The sequence below is a fragment of the Crocodylus siamensis genome, chromosome 1 (genome assembly GCF_052110815.1).
Source record: "Crocodylus siamensis isolate JL-2025a chromosome 1, ASM5211081v1, whole genome shotgun sequence".
Classification (NCBI taxonomy): domain Eukaryota; kingdom Metazoa; phylum Chordata; order Crocodylia; family Crocodylidae; genus Crocodylus; species Crocodylus siamensis.
Genome location: NC_143395.1, coordinates 358,071,911 through 358,091,247, shown reverse-complemented (window position 1 = coordinate 358,091,247; position 19,337 = coordinate 358,071,911). Strand labels below are relative to the sequence as shown.

At 40.6% G+C, this 19,337-nt stretch overlaps 1 pseudogene; it reads right to left on the bottom strand.

Annotated features, from left to right (window-relative positions):
* Positions 1 to 14,103, bottom strand: part of LOC149874941 (uncharacterized) — a 119,156-nt pseudogene extending 105,053 nt beyond the window's left edge.
* Between the last annotated feature and the right edge of the window lie 5,234 nt (positions 14,104 to 19,337).

The window sequence follows — 19,337 nt, the reverse complement described above, 5'->3', positions numbered from 1 at the left end:
ACCCTTATCTGGAGGGTTTTAGATGCGTCTCTCACTGCATCTTAATCAGTTTCTGTTTAGGTGGGCGGGGGGGCGATTCTTTGTGAGTCAGACAGTCTGCGTCCTCTGTTAGGGTTCCCCAAAAACATGGAGCTGACAGGTAACAGTGTGAATCAAGCCACTCTTGCGTCCATGCATATTGGATGTTAAATGATTCTTGCTCAAGTTGAATTGCTGTTCTCTAAGTGAGATGTTTGATTTTAACGTCAGACATGATGGGTTTAAGAGATCTTCATATATAGGCAGCTGCAGGTTATTTTTATTTTAGTCCATAATTTAGTTAAAACATTTTTTTCTATTTAATGGGGAGGATGCATGTTACTAAGAATAGGATCCATTGAAGAGGCGTGCATTGGATTGTCCCTGTCGTTATTTACATTGCATGATTGAGTTGAGTCAGCCTGATCAGTGTGAACACTGTTTAACCAGACTAAGGCAAAGGATTCTGCTGAAGAGTAGACCATCACCAAAGCTGTTGTTCTCAATGCATCAGCATCAGCTCACCAAGACATCCCAGTAAATTTCTGAAGCAATTTATAGTGGGTTTTTAACATAGCTACTGTCATAGTTAAGTGGTTCTTATAGGACAATGTTTTATTTAAGATAATTCCTAAATTTTGCATGAAGGCACGGACCTCTTTGAATTGTAAGTGTGCGTATTTACATATTTTTGATTGATCAGAGTAATATTTTGCAGCCCCCTTAGACACTGTGTGCAGACCCCCAGGGGTCTGTGAAACACAGGTTGAATGTCACCACATTATATAGATTGGAAGATGGGGAACAGAGTTGCTTAACTGACTTACGGTAGGTCACAAAAAAATTATGAAATAGAAACTTAACTGTCTCCTGAGTTCTACTCCTATAATTTAGGAGCCCATTATAATTCAGGAGCTGATTTCTGAAAACAATAATGGGTTGATAATTAACTTGTTTATTGTTCAAGTGAAATGTAGATATTTCTGTTTCCCAGGGTTTGGGTGCAGATGTCATTGTTTAAAGTAAGCCTCTAAAGTATTCAGATCAGCTATAAGTATTATCTCTGCTCTGTAGAAACAAGATTGTTGTGTAACAAGGGCTATGTCATCAGAGTATATGAATTTTCTTGAGGAGGTGCCTGGGAGATCATGAATGCAAAGATTAAATAACAGAGGCAAAAGGGCTGATCCATTGTTTAATTTGTGGGAGTCCACTCTTCAATTTTTTTGTTTTTTATTGCTATTGCACCTCTCTCCCACCCTCTTGGGCAGAAGGGCCCAGCCTGGTCAGCAAGCAGCTCCCGGGCAGAGCGTCTGCTGCTACTGCTGCACCCACCGGCAGAACTGCTTGGCTTCCCTAGCATCCCACTCACTCTGGTCAACAGGTAGGGAAGTGGCAGGGGTGGAGACAGGCAGGGCTGCAGCTGGGCAGGGCAGGGAGCATGGGGCTGGGGCTGGTGACAGTGCGGAGCCCGCACAGATGGGGGCAGTGGGAGCATGGAGCTCAGGTGGGCAGGGTGTGGATGTGAGAGATCATGGCAGGGTTTGGGAACCTCCCACCCACCATATCCCCCATAGAGCATAGTCTCTGCTGGCTCTGTATGCAAGGGTGAAAAGCACAGCCCAGCTGGCTGACCTGTATTGTGGGGGCTGTACATAATGTAGATGCAGTTCCTGCACTCATGCAGCACCAGAGGAAGCCCCATGTGCTGCAGCTGCCTGCCTTCTTTGCATCCTTCCACACAGCTCCCAGGACCCCTGGGGAAGCAGGGGCTTGGGCTTCTTTCCACTCCCTGCTTCCCTGTAGAGTCCCAGGACCTGCACAGCAGGGGTGAGTGCAGGAAATGCACATGTACCATTTGGAGCCCCCATGACAGAGATGGCCCAGCCAGGCTGTGCTCCTCACCTCCACATGCAGTGGGGCTGGAACCAGATACCACTATACAGCAGCTGCTGTGCTGAGCACAAGTGCCCACTGCCTGCTGGTGCTCCTGCTGCCACTGGTGGGGGCTGTGCAGCATGGGGGGGAAAGTACAGGGGGTCCCCATACTGCACCACAATCTCTCACACCCCACAAAAGCCACACATATACACCCTGCTCCCATACCCCCACATATATACCCCACAACCTACCCTATTGCCCCCACACACCCTCCCATACACACCCCTCCACTCCACCATACACAGACACACACACACCTACACCCCACCATACACACCACCCAACCATATCCTGCACTTCCACATACAATGTGCAAGAGTAAGACTGTTTTTGACTTATTATGTAATCATCTCTATATATGCTATGCAAACGAAAATCATGACAAAAATATGTTTTGTAATAAAATTAAAATATTATAGTAGGTGTTTGACTTTCTGTATATGATTTGGTTGTTTTTCTGGTTCTAAGACAGCAACCCCTACCCCCTCCTAAAAGGAGTATTTCCAGGGGCCAAAGGGAGGGAAATCTGGTGACAAGGGTCAGGGATTAAGGACAGGTCTTCCAGTCCCAAGATGGTTACTAGGGGGCCAGGGCAACCATCAAGGAGCGGGGCTACCCAAGTGGCCCTCAACAGCTCACCAAAACTCATTAAGTGGCCCTCCAGCTGAAATAATTGCTTGCACCTGCTTTGGTATGTATTCTTTTCTAAATCCTCTTGGGATACATCTCTTAGCTGCTCCTTTTATGAAATCCATACATCTCATATAATTTTTGCTAGTGGGTTTTATCTATCTTATTTTAAAGTCTGTTTGTTTAGCAAAGGAGATGCAGTCAGCTTTATTAAAATTCCATCTGGGCTTTGAAGTTAATGTGATGCTTGGAATTCGAATTCCAACTTGGGTTCCAACTGTAAGGTGGGCACGTTCTCAGATGCATGTCTAGCTAGGCACCTCTGTCCCTGGCCACTTCTACTCTGGCTGCCCAGGGTCCTGCTCCAGGTCCACAGTTTGGGAGCCCAAGCTGCACTTGCAGACCTCAGGCTCCATGCTCCTGGATGTTCCCTGATCTGCTAGAACTCAAATCCCCAGATGGCACCAGGAGCACAGCCCAGAATGCTACTGGGGCTTGTTCCAAGGCCAGAAGAAATGTAAACAAACAAAAAAAATTATCTCACAATTTGCTTAGTGTTATAAGGCAGTCACACGTCTGGTTCCCCCTTCTTCCTCAGGGGTTCACCTGGGGACAGCTACAGCAACTCTGGCTCTCCCCCTTTGTCTGCCTGATGCTCTTCCCTCCTATTCTTTCTAGTGTCCTTTGTCACCTGACCTCCTGGCCACCTGACCTGGTCATGTGCTGTCAACTGGCATCCCAGTTGCCAGCTGATCAGGTACCCTGAGTGTTGGGGAAGAAAATAGCTGGCTTTCTGCTAGGGGCTGCCCCACAGCTGCCAGAGATGGGCTCCAGAGTGAGGGGAGGGGTGGGACAAGGAACAGGAATATCCCAGCAAGGCATTGGGGACACCCAGGTTGTGCTGTCCCAGCCCTCAAGTAGTGGGTTTGGAGCCCTGTTACACAACTGTATATAAAATTGGCCTATGTTGACTGGGTTAGAATGTCAAAAACCTTGTAGTGTATAAGACACCTGTGTTGTTGGGAGTTCTGTGTCATAAAACACAGATTAGATGTATAGTCTTGTTGCCAATGGGCCGACTGGAAACTAGCACTGTCTTTTGTGTCATAAACTTATACAAGGTCCTCTCTCTCTATCTAATCTAAAAATGTAATCCCATTTCAGTCATTATGGCAGTATCCCCATTGACTGTGTTGATTATTAAAGGGTACATCTACACGTGTACCCAACTGCTCAGTAACCACCATTATTGCACAGTCCCAGCAGTGATTTCCAGTGGTGCATAGTTCATTTACACCCCCACTGCTCAGTAGCAATGAACTACTGAGAAGTGACAAGCTATGTTGCTGTGACTGATTGCTATAGTGATGTAGTGTTTCATGTAGATACACCCAAGGTCATCTAGGCTGATGCCAGAGTGATATAAAGGAGGTAAGGCAGGGGTTGGCAATGCAATGGCATGTGGTTTGTACACCATACTTATTGTTAACTGGGGTGTAATGCAGACTGCCTCCTTGTGGTGCACCCAGGGTATGCTAAATAGTCTACATCAAGATGACATCAAACTATCTTTAGGAACTTGAAGGCAATGATTATGAAGACAAATGAACATCAACAGATCTTCACAAAGCTTCCAGACCCATAATATCAGGACTTCACTGTGCATCTGCCAACTCAATATTGAGGATATAAGCAGAGCCAAAATTAGCTTTCCAAAATCTGGGTGCATGTCTTAAGCAGGTAGTATGATTTTTTTTTCTGCCTACAGCAGATAGCACAGAGATGCTGTAAGATAGCTTCTACTTCTTTTATTTCTCATATTCAGAAGCTTCATGGAGGGAGGGGCAGAGTCTAGGATTCCTGTTAATTGATCTTCTCCCCATGTGTGTTGCTGATGTGATCTCCTTTTTAAAGCTATCCTTTCTTCAGTGAGCTATCCTTTCTTCTTAGATCTTAATTGTTCCTCATCTCTCTTATTTCACAGACTAAAAGACTTTTCTTAGCTTTTTTTTTGAAAATCCTACATCTGCCCATGGCGTCCAATCTTCAGCAGCAGCTACAGTTTCAGTTTTTGGCTGATCATCCAAGAGCTATTAATATTTCACCTTTAAAAGGTCTGAACTTGTAGCTTTTGTCTCAGGAGGAAAGGGAAGGTGAGATAACTGAAGACTAGACTCTGTTCCTGCTCTATGTGTACATAACCCTGGGATTTTTTTTCATTCTGCTTTCCCCTAAGGATGCAACCTAGAGTGTTGAAGGGATTGGCTGAGGCAATTTTGAAGCCATTGAATGAACTCTTTGGGAATTTCTGGAAGCCAGGTGAGTTTCAGGTGATTAGAAAAGGGGAAACAGTGCCCATCTTTAGGAAAGGGCAGAAGTGTCCAGGGAATTACAGACTAGTCAGTTTCACCTTGATACCTGCAAAGATTTTAGAACAGGTACTCAAGGAATTGTGAAGCACCTTGAGGAGAACAAGGTAATTTTGGAATGGCCAGCATGGATTCACCAAGAGCAAATAATGTCTGACCAGCCTGATTTCCTTCTATGATCAGGAATGGAGGAAAAGTGGAAGATGTGATATAAATTGACTTTAACAATGCTTTTAACACAGTCTCCCACAACATTCTCATCAGCAAGCTATCTACAGACCACAGAAAAGTATGGTAAGATGGACACATAACTGGTTATATCTTTGTTCCCAAAGAATAATCATTGATGGTTCAATGTTTAGCTGGGGGAAGGTATCACATGGGGTTTCTCAGGGGTCTCTCTTGGGTCTGGTATTGTTTAATAGCTTCATTAATGATGTGGACAATGGGACTTAGTACATACTTAGCAAATTTGTGGATGAAACCAAGTTGGGTGGAGTTGCAGATGCTCTGGAAGGTAGGGCTAGGGTTCAAAATGGCTTAGATAGACTGAAAAAATGGCTCAAAATCAAATGGATGAAGAACAAGTGTAAAGACTTCACTTGGAGATGGGATAATTACATGCACAAATACGGACTGGGGAATGATTGGCTAGGCTGTAGTATTGCAGAAAAAGACCTTGAGGCTACAGTAGACTACAATCTCCTATATAAGCTAACCTTGCCATCTGCAGGGATCCTGGTTTTCTCTGATAACAAAAATCCCCAATTTTCAGATTAAGAAAAGTAATCCAGAATCCACATTTTTCCATAATCAACATGAAAGACCACTGTATATATCAGTGGGGTTTCATGTTGATCATGGGGAAATGTCAATTTCGGGTTACTTTTTTAAATCCAAAAATTGGGTTTTTATTTTATTAAAGAAAACCAGGACCCTTGATTATGAGGAGTGGACGAAGTGCTCCCAAGAAAGTTAATCCAACAAACAAAGCCCCAGGCAGTCAAGCTTGTTTATAGATTATTTTTGGGATTGCCTGAAGTCTCCTAAGGAGACAAAGCCCTTCTGCATGGGAGCAGACATATTAATCCACTTATAGTGCTCCACAGCTATAAAAGTTGTGGACTCTTCCGCTGGACATTTTCAAGAGCAGGTAGGGTGGATGCTTGGCTGGGAAGGTTAAGTCCAGGATGATCCTGCTTTGTGTAGGTGGCTCGACCTCGCTTTCCTATGATCCCATGAGCCTATGATCAAACAATTTCAACTCAGTCTTTATAACCGACTCAGTCTTTATTTACCATTCAGACAATTTGGTGTCATGGAAAACTTTACAAAAAATTAATCCATATTTTCTTCATAAATAGCATAGCATAGCATAGGACTTAGAAAAAAAATTCCTGTAGGATGACATTAGAAATATCCCCATTACATGATGATTCCTCCTGCAATCTATCAATAAAACAGTTTCTAATCCATTGAATTCATGTATCTTGATTTTTATATAGGGATTTTTTATAAGAATGTCAAGGTTTTAAGCCAAATTACCTCTATCAACTGAATTTACAATGTTGACAAAACCAATAAAAGTTTGTTTTTAAGAACTTTTACAAAACAAGTTGATTAGCATTAATTATGTTTCCATCTTTTAATCATTTACTGATCGCAGTACATAACAAACTTTTAAATATTATCAAATATTATCAAATATTATCAAATCAAGCTGTAGATTATCATAACTTCCTCAATGTTCCAAGATTTGATAAAAATCTAAATTGATAATTTAGAGACACCTAGCCAATTCTTTAAACACTCTTAGCTGCAAGTGTTCTTGTTCTGAATATAAATTAAAAAGTTAAATTTGACATTTAACTTTAAATGTTAAAATTCTCTTTGGTTACCAATGAAATACAAACTACTATTAATGCATAATCTTATTTCATTTTGTTTCTGAATGCAGAACAAATATTTATGGAATGCTTTTGCCATTTTAGTATTCTGACTTGTTTTACTATCCTCACTTAATATAACGCCTATGCCTTTGTTGCAATTGTATTTGTTCCTGAAAAATTTAAAGACTTTCTTATTATTTGTAGACCTCCTAAGCATAGATTTTTAATTTTTATCTTTTTTTAGCTTCCCTTAACAACTGTTTCTATTTCCCAATTGCTGAATTGTACGTTTTCCCCCAGGTTATATATTATTTGTAATTTGTTGTTGATGCAAGTATTTCTCGTCTTAATCAGGATGTTTGAAACAAAAACATTATATGAATGGTAAGTGGTTTTTTTAACTTGAAATGAAGTAGGTTTAAAGAATTCTCATTTTTGTTCAGATTTTATGTTTAAATACATCCTCCTATCCAGCATTTCTCACATTTTGTTTTCAGCTTTGGAAAATTGATCTTCTTAAACCAAAGAATATAAATACAGGCTTGCTTTATGTGCACATGAAATTACACCATGATCACTGGCCCCTGGACAATCTTTTTTTTCTTTTTTTTAATCAGTGACCAGTTAATTCTTACTATATAACCAATAAACTGAACATTTACAAAATTAGCATTAAAATTACCCAACAATCCTGAGATCCTAAGTACTGAACATATTACTGTCCCAAATGGCCAAGGAAATGTGTATTTTGTAAAAATATATAGTAAATATATTTTTATTGCAAGTAGACACTAGTATTATGAAAGTAAAAGATGTGGGAAATAATGAAGAAAGGGATGGTGTACTGCAGACAGAATTAACAGATGGCGTACACTGCTTGGAACAGGCCAAAGTTTGCTCAAGTTCTTTTTGATGTACTAGCATAAATTGCTTATATTAAATATCAGCAACCACACTAACAGAGAAAACAGATTTGAGGGAAGAACACAAGTGACATTTGAATGTAGGGGACCCAAACTGAATCCTGTTTGCAGGTGAATTGGCTCAGTCTGTCTGGATTACCTAAATCACTAGGAAAGAGGTTTAAAAATAAAACAAGAGAACTTAACCTTTCCTGCAGTGATGATAAACCAGATTTCAAGGTGTGCAATTCAGCTACTGCCATTATTTTTATTTATGCTTTGCCATTTTTCTGGCAGAGCAGAAGATAGACTTTTTCATTTGGGGAGGAGAAATGTGAAGGATGAGGCACATGCCTGGCTTTGCATTTCATATTTAGTACCTTGTGCTGAGAAGCTAAAAAGGCTGCATTGGTGCATCCACAGAGGTCACTGTGCTGCTTAATATTTTAGCATACACAATCGACAGTATTCTTTGTTTTAAAATCTTCACTATATTTTTGTATTCATTCAGCAAATTCAAATTTGTATTTCTATGATTAATTTCTACAGTCTCTATGCAGTTTGCAAGTCATCCTTCTATCTCTTCAGAACAGATAACAAAAACAACTGGGGGAAAATGATGCAGCATACCTTAAAAAAATAAAAATAATTTTAATTAAAAACGTACTCTAGGATATTAAATACTGTAAATATGTGCATGTGTTTTCACAGCCATTCAAGTAGCTTAATGTAGGCAAAATTAAGGCATGTTTGTAGTACAAAAATAGCATTCTACAATATAGTACATCAGCCACAGTTCACTCTGAATGCTGTAGATAATTAATCTAATTTTCCCTCTGCTTCATTTTGTGTTCTATTAGTTTTCTTATTCAAACTTTCAAGTCACAAATCTAATTTAAAACCTCTTAACTGGTCTAATGTGGTAATGTGTTCCATCTGCGTGCAGCGTCTAGCAGTGAGTGATAAGGATGGAATACTAATTTGGTTCCTAGTGTGTACAGTGCTCGATAAATAAATAATATATTACCTGTGCTCACTATTACTTGACTACAGAAAGTGTCAAAAAATAGAAAAGATGGATGTGAGTTTAAGGTATGTAAGAATGAATGAACTAAAGGAGATGGGTAGGAGAGAGAGGTAGAACAATGCAGTCTACAACAAAATAGCAATTCTTCTCTTAAAGTGATTATTTATAGCTACCTATATATTGAATCTTGGGCCACATGCTGCTTAATGGTTACATTTAAATATTTTTAGTTCACAGTTTTCCATAATTGTTAGTCTCGTGCATATTTAGAGGTGTGTATGTGTGTTTTAGCTGGATTTTTTTTTCTTTACCATTGGGCTTTTTTTTAGTACATTGATTTTCTGATGTTGCTCAGCTTTGCCTTTTTTATTATGTTTTGTTGTGTTTTGTTTTTTCTCCCTCTTTGAATCTCACTTTTATTTCTGTGTGCCATAGAAGCTTATGTGAAATAATTCTAAACTTGCTGGGCTTTATTCTGATCTCTCTCACACTCCAATATACCAGAGTAACTCTGTTGTGGTCAGTGGAGTCACAGGGTGCATCTACACATGCATTAATGTACCGTTGCTACTGCATATTAAGTTTAGTATCTGTAATATGAGGTACTGCATAACTGTGCAGTAGCTGGCACTAATGCACAGTAGCAACAGTGCACCATTTTTCTGTGATGCTTAATGCACAGTAGACTCATTCTACTGCATATTAGTGCACTAGTCAGTTTTTGCTGTGACATGCTAATGCACAGTAGAATTACTCTACTGTGCATTAAGCATCTCATGTAGACATGTCCACACTGATGTAAAATTGGCATAAATAAAATCCTAGTCAAAGTCTTGCTGTTAACAAGGGTGTGTGTATACATAATGGAGATGAAAATGGAGGTATTGTATATATGGTGGAGAGAAGACAAAGAATGAGATGAGAAAAATAAGGTATGTAAAACAATAAAACTAGCAATGACTTAGGTTATTAAAATATTACTTTGTAGAAAATGACATTACTATTTTGTTTAAATTTAATATAATTTACCAGACCATAAAGAACTCCTTAGAATAAATGGCTGGTTTCCAGGCACTGCTACTGTGCTGCTGATTACAATACATTCTGACATTTATGACAGTTTTATAATTCTTGTATTCTGTACCTAGCTGTGTTGCGAAGTGTCTCTACTTTGCTGAAGGCTTTCTCCTGGGAAATGGCACTAAAGTTTTGTGGACTGAAAGGACAATAAAACAGTTTGATGGGAAAACAACCTTACTGTGTTATGCGAGCTTGTTGCTAATTTATGTATCATAACAGTGCTGGAAAAAAGGATTAACTTTGCCTTGGTAGGTAAAAGAAAAAATAATAATATAGCACACACAATTACTTTGGAATTAAAAAAAAAAGTGAATTAAAGGTACTAATAACTGCACTATCTTGTATTACTAGAAATAGAAATAATGAGAAGTTACATCACTCCTGGAAAAATGAATGTTGGATGTCCCAGCCTTGCAAACACTTGTATATTTGCTATAAAATTACTGAAAGGACAATATCCATTGACTTCAACCAATCTAGATACCTGAGCAGCATTTACACAGTTAATGCTAAGACTAGAGGTAACATGGTAGTGGTGGTACAAGTTTTTTGACTTATCTATAACTAGCTTTGCAGTAGAATAAAAGTGAAAAGACAGAACAAGAGTGTCAAGTTAAAGTCAGTCCTCTTGAAAAATATTTTCTATTTTAAATGGTTCAAAACAGATCCCTTTAGCACTTCTGCCAATTTTCCATAAAACTTCCATAAAAATGTTACTGACACTTACTAACCAGGTTACTAAGTCTTTTAATTTAAACAATTTACTAAAAAAAGAATGGAAATTAGATCATCCTTGGAATAGCATTGGTTATGAATGTTGATAAATGTTTCCTGTAAAAATATTCATTCAGATTTGTAATATAAAATATTATGAAAATTGTCACAAAACAAGAAAATGCAAGGGAAAAAAAGGAAAGAAAAAAGAGTGGGGGGGTTGGAGTTGGGGTTGGGTTGGGGGGGTTGCATTTTTGAAAACATGGCACATTTAATTAGAAAAAAGTAATCTAAAATGTTCATCAGCTCTAGGCATAACATACTATATATGTGCAAATAGGTACATGTACATGTGTGTGTATGTGCATGCATGGGTACATGCACAGTATATATATGTATATAGTTTGCTCATATATATACTCATTTCAGTATATAAAACAAATATACATGTATAAACATACATGCACATACTATTATTGTTATCATTACTGTTAGTAATTTAACACACAGAACAAACCATAAGGAGGAGACCCAGTCTAAACTTTGCCACAAACCTTTAACAAAACACTTTAGATGCATAGATAGGAGATATGTATATTTGAAGAACAGGAACAAAGTGCTTAGGCTATTGGTCCAGCTGCCATCCTGCAAATGGAGCTGACTCTACCAAGCACACATTATATATCCTAAGGCCCACAGACAACCCTCTCAAATGCCCCAGTAGTTCCCATGTCTACATTACACCTGTGATTTTGCTTGTATAGGTAAAATGATGAAGCTGAATTGGGTGCAGCTCCCCTTTTCCTCCAAAATATAAGCCACTTACATGGTATAACGAGATTTTTATCATTGTAAGCATCCTCAGGTAGTCTACCATGCATTTAAAATGTATCAATAATAACATATAAGTGAAAGGAGACTGGATACAATAATATGTCTTTCTCCACAAAATCTTATATGCATTTTTGAGCCCTTGATTCATCTTTTTTGTGCCCAGTCTCATGCTTAAAAGTAAGTAGATATTTAAGTGCCTTGAAAAACTGCATCTTTTAAGCATGAATATCAGAAAAATATAGTCAGATCTTATTTGGTTTTTACAGACATACATGGCTTGATGTTCACTGGCCTTATCCATCTTCAGGTTCATTGACATGGATTTAGCAATCTACATTTAGGAGTTCAAAAATTTTATCAATAGACTATTTATTTTGCTGACCAATTGATCAAAATTACCCAGATCACTTGATCAGCTGACTCCACGATTAAAAAAAGTTGCAAGTACTCCAATAAACTTCAGCTGGAAATTACCTGCAGAAAATTAACCCCTGGTATAAATCTTTTGAAGTCAAAATATCAGGTATGAATTTTGTTTTAACGTATCAATTGATATTGCTCTTCAGATTTTTTTAAAAATTGTTCACACGGAACCAGTGAAGAAAAACAGGAAACAAACAAACAAACAAAAAAATACAGGAACTAAAGAAAAAAATCCAGAGAAAAAGGAGTATCAAATATCTGTGTAAAATCATCTTCTTTAATGCACTAGGCCTCCTCATTTTACACACCATATGCATAGAGGAAAGAATTTCTATGGATGTGTACAAGTGTGCTCAGTGCACATTTTACAGCACCATAATTTAGGGCACTCTTTATAGCTCTAAATAACTATAACTACCAAGTTACAGCATTCTTAAACATGACAGAAATTCAGTGTTTGGTGAGGGGCCCTCTAATCTTCCCTCCACTTTTCATGCTAGGGAGCAGGGGTGCTTCACAGCCTTCTGGAGCTTCTCCACTGGTCAGGAATTTGACCAGTGTACAGAAGTTATTTTAAGTGCTGTGCTTTCCTAAAGTGCTGTAAAATACAGTGCTTCAAATTTAATACCTCATTTAACAAGGATCCGTTTAAAGCACTGAACCCACTGTTAAAGTACTTTAAAGCCATTTACTTCTGTTAAGTCATAGCAATAAAGCACTTTAAATGGAGAAAAAAACAATTTCTGTATATACCCTGTCTGATGGCTTTTACTTATCAGACAGGGGAAGGAAAGGTCACACCCTTTTCACTAAAGTATTCCCATTTTTTCTAGATGGCATTTTAAAGAATGCAGACCAACTGAAAGGGTAAGCTTGGTCTGTGACACTGGACAGATGTGTCATACCCCTGTCCCCTCTCCCCCAAGAACTCAGTAGTGAATCAGATAAGTTAAAAAAAGCATGGCTCTGAGCTACGCTAGTAGGGAACTAGGAAATAGGGAAGGAGACTCAGGTTTTCCATGAATTTGGCTTTGTGCTACCAACAGATTAAGAATCTGTGCACAAAATCCTATGGTTATTCTACAAAGGGGAAAGATAGTTGCTCCCCAGTGAACAATTTGGAGTAAACTACATGATGACTAACACAGTTAAGTTAGTCCTAAGGCCATTGTGACTGTTGGTTCACCATAGATGCTGTGACAACCCTTCTACATTCTGCCCTGTGTTTGGTGAGCTTTGTGCACTCTGTCATTTGGACCCCCATTCAGTCCTTGATATTGGTTCCCTAACTCTTCTTGGATCTACCTCTTTTTTCTCTTTCCCTTCATAGAACCCTGAATTATGGTTTTGGCAAAGGTGTCCAGCCTTCTCATGATGTGTCCAAATCACTGCAGCTTCCTTCATGGCACAGCTTCCAGCAATAGTTCATAGGTTCCAATTTCTTGACTGATTTGCTGCTTGACAGACTCATTGGTCCAGTATTCTGTGTACAAGACATGCAGAGGTCTCCTAAGGGTGCATCTGCACATGCTACTAATTCATATTAGGTTTACTGTGCAGCAAAAGACTGAGCAGTAAGCCTTTCCAGGAACATGTCTGCATGTGCTCCCTGATGGAAGCAGATCTGCTTCTAGTGGGTGCATCCAGATGAACGCACACATGCCTCTTGCCCCATTTCAAACCCCATTGAGATGGGGCAACAGAAAGTGCAGGAATGAAAAAATGTTCCCCATGGTGCAAACTTGCAGTGCAGGGAGAAAATTAGACCCCCCAAGGTCTAAAAAAAAGGTCATTTAAAAAAGAGGGCCAGGGCATGGTCCCAGACTATGCCCTGAGGCAACCAGAGGCTGGGTCCTCCACAGAGATGCTCTGGCTGCCGGAGCATCTCTATGGTTGGCCCTAGCCCTGGTGCTGAAATGCATGGCCTACCAGGCCATGTGTCTAGCACCAGGGCTCCAGTGGGGTTAGGGGTCGGGGGGCTGTAGAAGGGTACAGGGGACCATGTGGGGAGAACCCCTCTGGCCCTTCCCACTCCCTCAGCCCACCAAATCCTGCCCTGCCCAGCCCCAGCCCCCATCTGCCCCCCAACCCACCAATCACTTCCTTGCTCAGCCCCTCCCCCTGCCTGCCCCCCTGCAAACTCTGCCCTCTCCAGCCCCACCCTCCCAACCCCCAAGCCTCCCCAATCCCTTCCCCCCACCCCAGCATCCCCATAATTTAAAAAAACAAACAACCCCCCTAGCACTTACCAGCAGTCTGGCTGCCATCTGTATCATTGGGGCCCTGCATGCACAGCATGGGGCAGGAAGATACCTCAGTGGCCCATACTGGGCCCTCCTGTCCCCTGCTGCCCTGTGCTGCCCAAGTGGGGTTGGTGGGGGGGCCTCTACCGGGAGGACCCAGAGCTCTCCGAGCCCTTGCTTCCAGGATAAGTAGAGGCTTTTTTTCTTGTTTTTTTTTCTTTCTTTGAAGTGGCAGTTCCTGGGATTGAGGGGGCAGCCATGGGGGCCTAGGGGTGCAAATAGGAGGTGGGGTTGGGCAGGGCAGTCCTTGGGGGGGTCTGGGGGAGTGGGGGTGGGGCTGGGTGGGACAGCCATCGGGGGGGCTGCAGCAGCTGGTAGGGGATGGGGCCAGGCAGGGCAACAATCATAGGGCTGGGATGGGGCATGTGGGCATTGCAGGGTGGGTGGGAGCCCCTGCGGGGGACATTTGGCCCCTGCTGGGGGGCTATAGACCCTGTGTGAGGGCCGTAGTCCTTGTGTGGGGGCCGTATCCCCTGTGGGAGGGCAACAAATTATATATTCATGTATTCATAAATTCATGAAACATGTATTTAGAAGTCACTTAATTATTATGATAAGAGACATGCTTTAACACTGTAGATATATCAATAAAACATTGTCCAACTGATCACTGTCTCTTTCTCACTCTCTTTCTCTCTTTATAATGATCTTTTATTTTACTTGTGGAGGAACATGGATTTTGGGGTATTTTACACAGTAACTTTGGGATTTTTTTTTATCAGGGATGTTTCAGTTTTCCAATAGGGAACACCAGAATTCCTGCTGGGGAGGCCAGTGGCAGGACCCTGCTTGCTCAAAGCTGGCACCTTGGACCCAGCTGGCTGTGGATGACCTCCTGGCCAAATGGGGCCAGGAGGACATGCTTTGACAGTTCAAAGCAGGTCAGCACACCCAGGATGTCTTTTGGGCAATACCTTCCCAGATGGCTGGGCAGGAGGCACATGTGGCAGTAGTGCTACACAGAGGCCAACTCTGCAGCCACAGCCCACTGGCAGCTGGCCCAGAGGGGCAGATGCCTCTATTGGCTGTGCAGTCCCCATCTGAGTCTGGCGGGTGTGCAGCAGGTCACAGCCAGGCAGCATCCCCCACTACCAGACTGCTGCAGCATGTTGTCCAGCTGGCACAAGGGGTAGTGTCCCCAGATACCAATTGGCTAGGCCCCAGAAGTTCCAGAAAGCTAGCATACCTGAGCTACTTGCCATGGCAGCTTTTTATACTGCTAAGGATCTGCAGCCAGGGGGAGCTAGAGCCCGGGTCCAGCACCTGTGCTGGACCCGGGCTCTAGCTCCCCCTGGCTGCAGATCCAGGAGGAGCCAGGGAGGGTTATTTTGCCCCAAGCAGCACAATTTGCTTCAGAACAAAGTGCATGCATGCTGAGACAAAAAGCCCCAGCTCAAATCTACACCGCTTCTATCTGAGCTGCTTGCACATGCTTGCATGTGTGGACATGCCCAATGGGAGCAACCTGGTGCAGGGATGCTCATGCCATGCTCTGTCCCCTGCAGTATCCAGGAGGAGCTCCAGCCTCCTCTTAGTGCTAACCCAGGGGCTGGCAAGGGGCACAAGGTCAGTTCCAATGCACACAGAGCCAGAAGATCTCTGCCAGCTGCAGCAGCAGCTATCTTCTGGCCATGTGCACATCAAATGTGCACCTGATGTGCATGGGGCCAGGACACAGTTGCCCGTGCAGTAGGCAGAGCTCTTCTGGTTCCATGCCCATCAAGATACACTGCTTTCAGTGAGCTCCTTCTGGGAAGGACCTCCCTGTCCTGCAGGGGTTTTCTGGGAGCTATCCCTGGTGGGGGAAGCTACCAGTGAGCCTCCTGCCAGGCATAGGGGCACAGGACTCACTGGCAGCTGTCCTGTTTGGGTTCTCAGCTGGAGCAAATCTGCACAGTGTGGAGCTGGTAGCTCCTGGGGAGGTGAATGGGGGCTAGGAACCCAGCAGCCACTCACCCCCCAGAGCTGCAAGTTCTGCACTAGGAGTTGGGAGCCAGGACAGGGGACAGAGAGCTCCCTGACCCCTGTGGCTTCCTGCTGCCTAGGCTGACCAGGAGCAAATTACCTCCAAATCAGCATCTACATCAGCACTACTGGACAGTAACTACTGTACAGATAATCTACTGTATGTATTTACAAGTACTCACTAAATGCTCAGTAGCCTAATTTACGTGCAGTAAATGCCCCACATGTATAGATAGTGAAGATTTACTGTGCAGTTAATGAGTCTACTGTGCAGTAAAGCATCTTGTATAAATACTCCTACAGTGTATCTATCTACCCCAGCGTGGAGCTAGAATTTTTGTATAGCATAAAGCATATATGTGGAAGAAGATCATGTTTGAGTTAACAGTGCAACATGAAATTAATCTTTTATATTTGTCTTTTTGCAATCTTAACTTCTACTTTAACATTAATAACTTAACTTCCTTCATCTGAAATAGCTGGAAACTTTTACCTTTCTGTAGAATTCCCTGCATCTTATAACCCTGAATTCTATAAACCCTTTTTCCAATTTGAGAAAATGTTTAGGCATGGAAGATTTCTTCTACGCATAGATCAAGTGGTATAATCTATTTGGTTCAGTTAGTACTAATGACTCTGTGGAGATATCATAATAAAACTAAACACCTTAGCTTTAGAGGCAATACAATACTGATAATTCTCAAATGAATAAAATACATTGAAAAGTGAATTTAAAAAATCATACGTTTTTCAGACAGCAATGATATACCTAATAAATATAAATTACCCCTAGCAACAACAAATATGTTCAAAGCTATCCATATAACCCATAATCCAAACCCCTCAAAAATTACTTCTGAACATAGGGAAGGAAACATCTGGTGAGAAGAACAGTGGTTTGCAAAATTAATGTACTATCAAGACTAGGCTGTCTTTTTGTCTTTTAGACAAGATGTAAAAGTGAGCTTCTGACAACTTATGGTCATTAAAAATCCCATGGCACTTTTTCTAAGAGACAGAGTATTAATTTTAATTTTCCTGGCCAAATTCCAAGCTGGGTACTTACGTGCTGCTGACCTAAAAATTCTCACTGTAATTTTAATTAAAGACAATATCGTTTTCTTCTTCCCTTGACAATAAAGTCAGTATGTGTTTTCCAGAAGCTACCAGTTTCCTTCTCAAAGGTAGATTTATTTTACTGATTGGCAATTCTTAGGTTTAACTCAAGATCCTACAGCCCTTACTACCAAGTTTGAAAGGCCTGCAGGCTCAAATACTTTGGAAAACACTTGCAGATGAAAGCTTTTCCACATAGACATAGTGTTAGGTAGTTTGTTCCAAACATTCCCCTGGCTAGCACCAGGGAATATATTAAAATTTATGCCTAAGATAACATGGACATTAATTCAAGCTGTTTGTGAGATAATGACAACAATAGATGACAAAAACAAAATCAATGGAAGTTTTGCTCCCTATTTCAGGGCATGCAGACTTTCAGTCAAGAATTTTTTTCCAAGGGTAGGCAAAAGGGGGACTTCGAGGAAAACTAGGGGTTCCTGTTATTACATAGTGTTACCTATCTATTTCATTTTTGCACTGATAGAGGGAGTTATGCAAACTCAAAGCAAGTTTTATGTAAATACAGGTATTAAACCATGAAATAGTAAATGAATGCAATTTAAACTCTCTTCTCTGGACAGGAAAAGAAGAGACCAAATGAATTCTGCAATTGACATCTGACAGGATTAACATTTAAATGAAGGGATAAGTTAATGGGGAAATTTAAAGTATCAATCATTTATCTCTCCCAACTAAAATAAAAACTATCTGAAAAGTTTATTCCGAGTACAAAAATAAATAAAAGTGCATTTAACAAAAAGGACAGAATAACAAATAATGCCATATGGAGATGATAAAAAAGAACCAACCACTAACAAGGGAAGGAGTCAGATTAATGTATAAACTTCCACAAAAAGCAATCTTTCAAAGCTAGAAATTGAACTGCTTTATTAAGAACAACAACACCAAAAAACATAACTGAGAAACTCATTTGACAGCTGACCCCAAAACAAGGAACACAGGGGGAACTAAAGCATTAATTCACAATGTATATGGTATTATAAATCACAAGAAAGGAACAGAGAAAACTATATGGATAAATGGAATGATAACATAGAATCCCATTTCCAAATAACTCAGGGACAATGGGAACAGATATGGTATGCAGTAGCTCATTCATCTATTTGTTTTTATAGAAAGAAAGGAAACATCTTGAAGCAAAATACATCTTTTAAAAAAAAGAAAAGAAAAGAAATCAAGCAAAAAAATACCACCACCCCCAAAACCACGCCTCCAGAATTTTAAAGTATTTGTTTGATTGCTTAATTGGAGAATGGTCTTTAAAAAATGGTTTTTAATTAAGAAAAAATAAGGACAGGAAAAAAAAACAGACTAGGAATGCTCTAAGGGGCTCTTCTTTTTGTAAACAGTACAAAAATCTGTTGGACTATGTCCTTTGAGGGAGCCTTCTACCTCTATCCCATAGTGACAGAGTACACAATGAACATGCCAGGATCAAGCATGGGATTAGATGATAGACGAGAATACACAGTACTCCTTCCAGTCATTAGCTGGCAGAGCAGTCCCCAGGGTAACCATACTAGGCAGTAAAGCCCCCATGCGACTTTTGAGTTATGCTCAGGATTGTTTTAGCCTCAGTTGTGCTGGGAATTGGGAAGTTAGGACAGTAACTTACAGTTGTGCCAGCTGCATATGCAATTTTTCAAAACAATAGCAATTTGCAAACATAGAGTTAAAGTTACTATTTTTTCTTTTGCAAGTTCACAAGGTTTTTTGTTTTGGGTTTTTGTTTTTTTAGGGGGGCGTTGGGTTTTTTTAAACAATAATTATTGAAAAACTGAGACTTGAAAAATGGAGCTAGTTTATGGGTGGCTCTACATGTTGTTTGACTGCAAAGCTTTTACTTGGTAGCTACTAAGAAGTCAAGTGAAAGGGTTAAAATGTATTATGTAGAACAGTAATTGATTGTAAAACTGAAGCTTTTCACTTTAAGGATTTCATCCATACATGTATTCGGAGTGATATTTGTTCAATTTAGTGATACATCTACTATGTTTATTATTCATTTATTCTTTTACTCCTAGTAGCACAACAAAGGCCATAGAGATGTGAGAGAGTGAAGTAGGTCATTTTTAGAATTATTAGCAAAGTTTTATTTGTAG